At 43.5% G+C, this 8,709-nt stretch overlaps 1 pseudogene; it reads right to left on the reverse strand.

Annotated features, from left to right (window-relative positions):
- Positions 1-3,739: 3,739 nt before the first annotated feature.
- LOC110325093 lies at positions 3,740-7,090 on the reverse strand (annotated as a pseudogene).
- Positions 7,091-8,709: the final 1,619 nt, after the last annotated feature.

Here is an 8,709-nt window from a genome sequence, read left to right on the forward strand (position 1 = left end):
TCATCCAAATTACCTGAGCTAGAAGACCATTGTCTTTTGGGGCCACATAAAGTGCTTCCAACATCACACAGTGTAGAAGGCTGCCTGAGTATTTCTACCAAGACCCTGTGCCCTGGAAGCTACCTGTCATTAACATACTCCTGGACACATTGTACCCTGTAGTATCTGCTAGGGTCCCAGGTCTACAGTAAAGAATGGACCAACAGAAAAGATGGGTATAGGAGAGCTAATACTCTGAGCTGTTCCCCAGATAGCAAAGGGCCATAAGCTTGGCCCTCCATGGAAACTTAGGGTCCTTATCCCACTTCTTAGTCTCAGCAGGTTAGTAAGCCAGTCCTTCACATAGATGCAAGGCATGGTGAGGTCAATGACTGTTGCATAGATGCTAGGCATGGTGAAGTCAATGACCTCACATGGATGTGTAAGGCACAGTGCGGGCAGTGATTTTAACACAGATGTTCAAGTCCTGGTGAGGGCAAGCCATCTGTAGTCCAAGACTGCAGGTTTTTGCTGTCTCTCTCATATAGATGACTGGATTTTCGCTAGTTATCTTAAAGAGGGTGGGACTCCACTACTAACCAGTCTGAGATAGATAGATACTTGTGCTATTAAAACACCATTGTTAAAATATAATGTTATGATGTAATCTAACACCCTCATTGACATGTGTCAGTGAACAAGGTGTCTTGGGGACATGAGAAAAGCTGCCACACTAAGAAGGCTCTGGTGTTAGTTCACAGACATCAAACTGTCAGAAGCCATCAATGAAAGGCTATGGCAAAAACGTGAGTTTTCTGGAGATGGCCCACTGTTCTGCATGGGTGCACTCTGAGATGTAAGGTCCTCAGAGACTTCATCCTAGGACTGCTTCTCAATGTTGACAGGCCTTTCCTGTCACTATTACGTAACTTAATGGTTCCTGGGTATCAGCCCACCCTACTGGACAGATTTCCTGCAGAATCAATATGAAGATGTACTTTCATGTAATAATGCTGGGTAGACGAAGTGATGGTTTGATAATTCCTGATAATAATTTTATAGAATTCCTAACTTGATAAAAGTACTCTCAAGCTCCCTATAAAATAAAAGCTGCAAATAAACCTTCATGTGTCACAGGCTATTTGCATGAGGAAAAGAAAACAGGTGTGGAACAAATTTACAATCAAGGGAAATATTCCTCCTAGGTTAGGAATGAGGCCAATATCTGTTAATTAAAGGTCATAAACTAGGAATGGACAATTTGTTGTAGATGCAAAGACAAAAAAATAGATGATGGACTGCTCTATCTATACACAACTCCAAAATAATAAGACACAAGGCAGATGACTTGTCTCTTGACAAACCCATTCTAACTTATGACATAAAAATTAATGCTTTAAACTTATAATGAACTTACGGATGATGCTTAGTCGGGTACTAGTCTTAATGAAAAGACATGTAAACAATTCTGCTGTAATTCCTTAAGTCATATAGATCTATGAACTATTACCTTAAACTTACTATGAATTTATGGAATGTAAAAAATGCTTAGAAAACCATGTGATCATTTATCCTGAGAAAGTATAAAAACTAAGAATTACAATCAAGCTACTATGCAGCCTTCTTCATCTTTATCCAGTATGTGCATCTCTGTGTGTGGCTGAATTTTATTTTTTTCTTTCCTTTCCTTTCCTTTTCGCTCTGGCTTATGAAGAGTTAATGAACTCTGAGCCTCTTGCCTGATCAGCAAAAGGGCTCTTTCAGTGAAAGGGAAAAAAAATCTAAGTAACTAAACTTCTTTGCTTAATCTCCCTGCTGCTATCAACAGGAGTTAATTGCCAGAACCCAAGACTTTTGGCCACAGAATAGCAAAGAATTAAAGAGAGAGGTAATTGCCAAAAGTTATCAGCTTTTAGCCCCGGACCACCAGTACCACCCTTGCTGCCTTCCTTAGGCCTGGGTGCTGGGCTGAACCTCGGCATCAAACCCTTCAATGCCAGGTTCTGCAATGGCATTCTCAGCCAGGACACTGATTTCACATGTTTTGACATGTACAACTCCAACCTTTACCAGACCACCTGTAGTGTGGTTAGTCCTTTCAAGTCCATGAGGTAGAGCTAACTCAGTCAGTATCTGCTCTGAAAAGCCCTTCCTTTGATGGCAGAATAGTAGGCTTGATTCCCAAGGGTCTTGAAATGGGCTTTGCTATCGAATACCTCACTTGGCTACCAGCTAAGGTGACCCCAAGAGCAGTGTTCTAGCTCTGGCAAAAGGCTCAATTACCCAGGGCTTTTACAGCCTATGAATGATATCACTGAGTATATGACTAACCATGTGATTAGAAGTTCAATTCACTTCTTAGGCTTCAGACACCTTGTGAGGTGCAGCCTGTTGGTATTTGGGAAGTGGCAGGTATGTTTCATGCCCTTGGGTCTTTTGTTATCTGTAAGAAACAAGGGGTTAGTGTGCAACAGTATTTCTCCTCAGACATGAAGAGATTGTTAGGCCTGGAGTCAGCTCACTCTGGCAGACTGGACATGTTCTTAGTACTCTCGCAGACTAGGGTAAAGAAGATGTCTTTCTGGGACTCTGAATTCTAACTTGGAAAAGGATTCAAATGGAAACACTTCCTATGACAGCCAATAGCTATAAAGGCGATATGGGGCGGGAGTGTCATGTGTTGGCTGCTAAGAGTTTGAAATGAATCTTGAAATGGTCCAAATGGAAGGCAAGTCTTAAAGAGCTCCACTGTAAAGGAGGAATTCTGTAGATCCTGTCTGAATCTTAAGAAAGGACTGAGAGTGGAAGCTAGGGATGACATCATCTTCCTAAAGCAGAGCCGCAGTTCCATTATGACAACAAAACTGGAAGCAGAGATTCCAGGCATCTTTTAGCTCTGAGATCCATGATGCCTTGAGCTGGAGTCCTTCTCTGTAACTAGGATCCTGACTTCAGGCATTGCTTATGGAAATGGTGGTATTTGCAGTTCTTCAGTGAGCAGTAACAAAGAATAACGGTAAAACTAATAAGGATGGATTTTTCTCCTTCTCCTTCTCCTTCTCCTTCTCCTTCTCCTNCTCCTTCTCCTTCTCCTTCTCCTTCTCCTTCTCCTTCTCCTTCTCCTTCTCCTTCTCCTTCTCCTTCTCCTTCTCCTTCTCCTTCTCCTTCTCCTTCTCTATCTTGAAAATCAGGGCCTGAGTACAAAAGAATAAATTAAACTAATTATTAGAAATAGAATAGTAGAACTTTTTATAATACTTGATATTTTACTATCAATAACAAACAGATACTTTGATGTCTGTTTACAGCTGTTAATGGGTAAGAAGACACCCTTGACCCTAACAAGGAAAATTCATATTAGGCCTTTATGTACAAGTGAATTTTGAGCTCTTTGAAAGTGTTCAAAGCTATTCATTAGTTTAATTGAGTAATTAAACTAATCTTGAGTGAACATATCTGGACAATGAACTAAAAATAGTCAAAAGTTTTTCTAGTACAAAAATTAAATGTTTTAGTTATAAAAGAACTCTATCAATACACACAAACTATATACTTCAGTCATAAAAGTGTGGACATGGGATTATTAAAAGACATTTAATACAATTAGTTTCCAACCCCTTGGTGGCTCACATCTACAAAGAAATAAAGCCCAACCCCCTCCAAATCCTAGCCCACACAAAAGCATATACATACCAGAATTTTCAGCAAGTATGGCTTAGAAAAATTTTTTTTAAAGGTCCCAGGGAAAATTATTTACAGTTTAATTGTCACGGTCAATTGATTTGAACCTGGACTGAGACCAGGGCCTCTGTCAATCCACGGATGCTTGAGACTTTCATCTCCTTCAAGAATCACTTTCTGGCTCTTCTCAGGCACAGAACACTGACTACCAGAACTGGACTGGCTCTGCCTCCAACTCCCGCTCCTTGATCAGCTAGCTGTAAGACTTGCTTGAAATCAGCTATGAGATCTAGAGGAATTCCTGGTCCAAGATTGTGACCTGCTTCTTGACTTGTGCCTTTTGCTGCCTTCAATTAATTTGATTTTTCTCCCATTAATTTCTTTTTCAGAAAGTTTCTCAATAGCATTCTTTAAGTCACAGTAAGAGGCAAAGTCAACTACCCCTTCATTTAGTTTGGGTCGACGTGCATCTGCAAAGGTTACTTCCCCAGCTTGTCTCATGAAATCTTTGAGATCCTGCCAGCTGACTCTTACAGATGCAATTCTCAACTATAAGTCGATTTTCTGCTCTTCCAGGTGGAGCATTTTGTCTATTGTTTCAAGGTCTACAACTACTAAAACGGTTGGAGGATCATCCTCTACCTCACCCACCTCAAGCCCGAGCCCACGCATGTTCAATAGTAACCCTTTCACTGCAAAGTTCACTTCCCTCAAGTTCATAAACAGCACCATCTGCATCCCTTGGGTCCTCAAATTCCACAAAATCAAAACCTATTTTCAGATGAATATCTCCAATCTGTCTGAAACCCTTGAAGAATCTTGCCACATCTTTCTCCCTCATTGCTGGATTTAGTCTCCCAATGAACACTCATGATGCCCACTGGACAGGGTCTTTGACAGCTGAGACCTGGAGAGAGGTCTGTAGTCTGTGATGGACCCGTCTGCCTCCCTACAGACCCAAACTCAACTCGTCTGTGTCTCTCCACAACTGACTGAATAGTGGGATTTTAATGGTGCATAGGAAGTAGATCCCCCGCCCCCACAGCAACTTAGAGATACTGAGAAAATAGCTTGTAACCAAGCCTTACATTTTAGTCTAAAAGGTACGTCAAGAGACAGAATCACATCAAGTTACTGCTGCAAATGCTTGCTTTGATCCTTTGAAATTGAGTTTCTTTAACCCAGTGTTCCTATGGGGGTGACTTTGTCTCCCAGTGGACAATTGTAAATATATGGGTTTTGCATGATTATATGTTAGAGGGTGTTACTGGCACTTGAATGTAGAAGCTGGAGTTACTGCTAAACACTCCATAATGTACCAAGCAGCCCCTAAGAATTATGTTGTGCAAAATCTCAGCAAGGAAAACTGTATCATCCTGTTTGATGTCAGGTTGAGGCTGGGGAGACAACTCACCAGCTAAGAGTTCTTGTAGTGCCAAGTATAAGGACCTGAGTTCAAATCCCAGAAACACAAGGTTTTTTTTTTTTTTTTCCTTATTTGTTTAGGTTTAAAAAGGCCAAAGAGATGGCTTTGCAATTAAAAGCATATAATGCTCATGTGGAAGGTCTGAGGTCACTATCCAGCAGCCACATGGGGTGGCTCACAACTATTTTTCATTAAGTTTCTATTACGGTGATTAAAACAAAAACACATAACCACTAAGTGGTGGTGGCACACACCTTTAACCCAAGCACTCAGGAGGCAAAGGCTGGTGAATCTCTGAGTTTAAGGTCAGCCTGGTCTACAGAGTGAGTTCCTGGATAGCCAGGGCTACACGGAGAAAACCTATTTTGAAAACAAAACAAAACAAAACAAACAAAAAACCACCATGAGCAAAAGCAACCTCGAGAGTTAATTTAAACGAGGATGTCCATAGGCTCATATCTTTAAATACTTGGTCCCCAATTGGTAGAAACATGGGAAGGATTAGGAGGTGTGGCCAAGTTGGAGGAGGAGGTGTGTCACTCAGGGCAGACTTTAAGGTTTCAAAATCCCACACTATTCCCAGTTAGCTCTCTCTCTCCTCTCTCTCTCTCCTCCCCTGCCTCACGCTTGTGGATTAATATGCAGGTGCTCAGCTAATGTTAAAGCACCTTTCAGGTCTGCTGGCTGCCATGTTCCTCTCCATGACGGTCATAGACTCACCCTTGGAAACTGTAAGGCCCAGTAATCTCTTCTATGAGTTGCCTTGGTCATGGTGTCCTCCAAGGTATCCCCACGCCCTTGCGCATCAAATCTCTGCAGAGCTAGGCACTTCTTCTCCCACTGAGGCCAGACAAGGCAGCCCATGGACAGGCAACAGCTTTTGGGATACTCCCACTCCAGCTGTTCGAGACCCAAATGAAAGTCAAGCTGCACATCTGCTACATATGTGCGGGGAGACCTAGGTCCAACCCATGTATGTTCCTCGTTTGGTGGCTCAGTCTCTGAAAGTCCCAAGGATCCAGGTTAGTTGACTCTGTTGGTCTTCCTGTGGAGTTCTTATCCCCTTCAGGTCCTGCAATCCTTCCTCCTATTCTTCCGTAAGAGTCCCCAAGCTCCATGTACTGTTTGGCTATGGATGGCTGCAACTTTCTGAGTCAGCTGCTGGATGGAGCCTCTCAGAGCACAGCCATGCTAGACTCCTGTGTACAAGCATAACAGGGTATCATTAACAGTGTCAGGGATTGGTGCTTATCCATGGGATGGGTCTCAAGTTGGGCCAGCTATTGGTTGGCCATTCCCTCAGTAGCAGCCGAAATTCTTAATCTTGATGAAAGTTTATGCTTTTAGGTGTCACTATAGACAACCCAGCATGTGCACAGCAGTAGGCCATTAAGGGAAATCTCCTCTAATCAAGAAAATGGAATCTCTCTGGCTGGCACAGAGACACGACATTTCGGCTGCCCATCAGTCATGTAGCCAAAGGACTACTTTAGGAAGGTCGGTTCATCTCAAGCCGTGCTAAGGATGGTAAGTCTACCGGCTTTTCAGCATTACTCAGTAAGGCATAAGTTGTAGTTTCCTTGTCTCTGCTCTGAACATGCTTCCCCTAATACTTTGGGCTTCCTTGATCTTTCTTTAAAGCATTCTCCCTCGCAGTCCCTGCCATGTGGCTGCCTGACATCCCATGACTGGCCTCCACCTCAGACTAACTCATATGACATGACCGTTCCCCCTCTTCTCTCTCCTCCTCCAGGCAGAGGGTTGCCTGCCCTGGTCTTAATAAACCAAGTCTAATAACGTTTTCAAGATCCTATTTGAGATCATTCTTCAATTCTTTTATTGAGACTAAGACTCCAAGAGGGGACCCCGGTCTCCTTGGTACCAATTACACAGCTAGATTTTGCCTGTGAGCCTGTGATGCCTCTGAGCCGATATTCACATATGGTACAGACATGATTGGGCTTCATCTTTCTGCATAAGAATGTCCATCTGGTCCACCGCCATTTTCTGACAAAATAATCTGTTTTTCCACTGAATTGTCTGTGTGCTTTCGCTGAAAAAAAAAAAAATCAATCAACCACGTATCTGATCTCTTGTTAGATCCTATTCTGTGTAGTGACCAGCTTCCCACCTTTCTGACAATACTAGCTTATTTTAATAACCGTAGCTTCAGAACTCCCCGGATCAGATGCCCCACATTTTGGGCTATTTTAGGGACTTTACATTTCATGTGCTGTTGGAATAGATTCTTATTTTCATCCAAAAAAGAAAATCTGTGTCGGGGTACTGGCTTCTATTATGTTCTGTGTGTAGCTGGAGCTGGGTGACCTGAGGCATGCTGTAGACAATACTGAACCCCAGTTCTCAGTAGGCTAGCCCCTGTCCTCCCAGACACCCAATTCTTCCCTCCCTTTCCCCTTGAGCTGCCGCTGGGTCCCCTCTGGTCAGTGATTCTTGTTTCCCTCTTTTGTGTCATTTCTCAGGGGGCCACTACCGCGAGTTGCCTGTGCGCTGCTATTTGAAAACCGTAGTCTCACACATTTGAAACTATGGTTTCAGGTTTGCTTGTTTTCTTAAAGTGAGAGGGTAAACAAGATGCCCGTTCAGCCTTTGTTCGTTAGTTTGGTTTGAGACAGGGTCTCATTATTTAGATCAGGCTGGCCTTGAACTCACTGAGATCTGCCGGCCTCTGCCTCGTGAGTGCTAGGACTAAATGGTTACCTGGCTTTCTGCTGTTGACTTAATTTTTTTTTTTTCATTAGAAACACAGAAAGATGACATTTCACACTCTTTAAAATGCATACATTTCACCATAGAGCTGTTCTCCGTGGAGCAGAAAGAGCTCAGTTGGGAGGAGGCCCATGGGGAGCTTCTGATGGGGTTTTCAGGGAAATCTGTAGCTTGGGAAAATGCAAACTGTCTGCACAGCTTGAGTTGTAAACAGATGAGGCCCCTGTGTTGCTCTTTGGAATATTCCCATTCCCCGTGTCGCTCATGAGACGACAAGAATGGGAAGTAGCAAGAAGCTACTAGACTCTAGAGGCTCCCTGAAGGAAGACTGCCCTCATTCTTGTCTGCCCTTAGGGTAAAGAGTATGGAGCAGACTGGATCATCCTTTAGGACCTGGCTAGGTGCTGATGAAAATGAGCATTAGGGTAATGAGATCCACTGGCCATCCCTCAGAGCCTGGTTGGGCACTGGTGGGAATAGGCTGCCCCTTGATGTGTTGTGAGGTATCCATCCACTAGAGAAGACCACTTAGTCATGGGTTCAAGTCAACAGAAGGCCTTTATCAGCTGGCCTGCAACTGCACTGGGTGTTTGAGACTGGAGCGCAGTCCTGAGCCTTTCTCCAGGTGAACTGTTAAGCCTAAAACCCTCACCCTCAGTTGATGTGCCTCAGTTAGCAAGAACAGTTAGCCAGAGGTAGAACACCTAGGGACTCTCCCGGGACTGTGGACTTTGGTGGATTATGTCTTTGTTCTGGTCTTGGCAGGTGTTGCTGCCCACATGGTGGATTCCAAGGCCTGGGTGCTCCTTCCATCACGGTCTCAGTAATGCTAAGGTCTGGGGACCTGTTTCAAGTGCTGTTCAGTTGTCCTGTATGCCTTATGCACTAGCATC

This window comes from Mus pahari, chromosome 8 (genome assembly GCF_900095145.1).
Source record: "Mus pahari chromosome 8, PAHARI_EIJ_v1.1, whole genome shotgun sequence".
Lineage (NCBI taxonomy): Eukaryota > Metazoa > Chordata > Mammalia > Rodentia > Muridae > Mus > Mus pahari.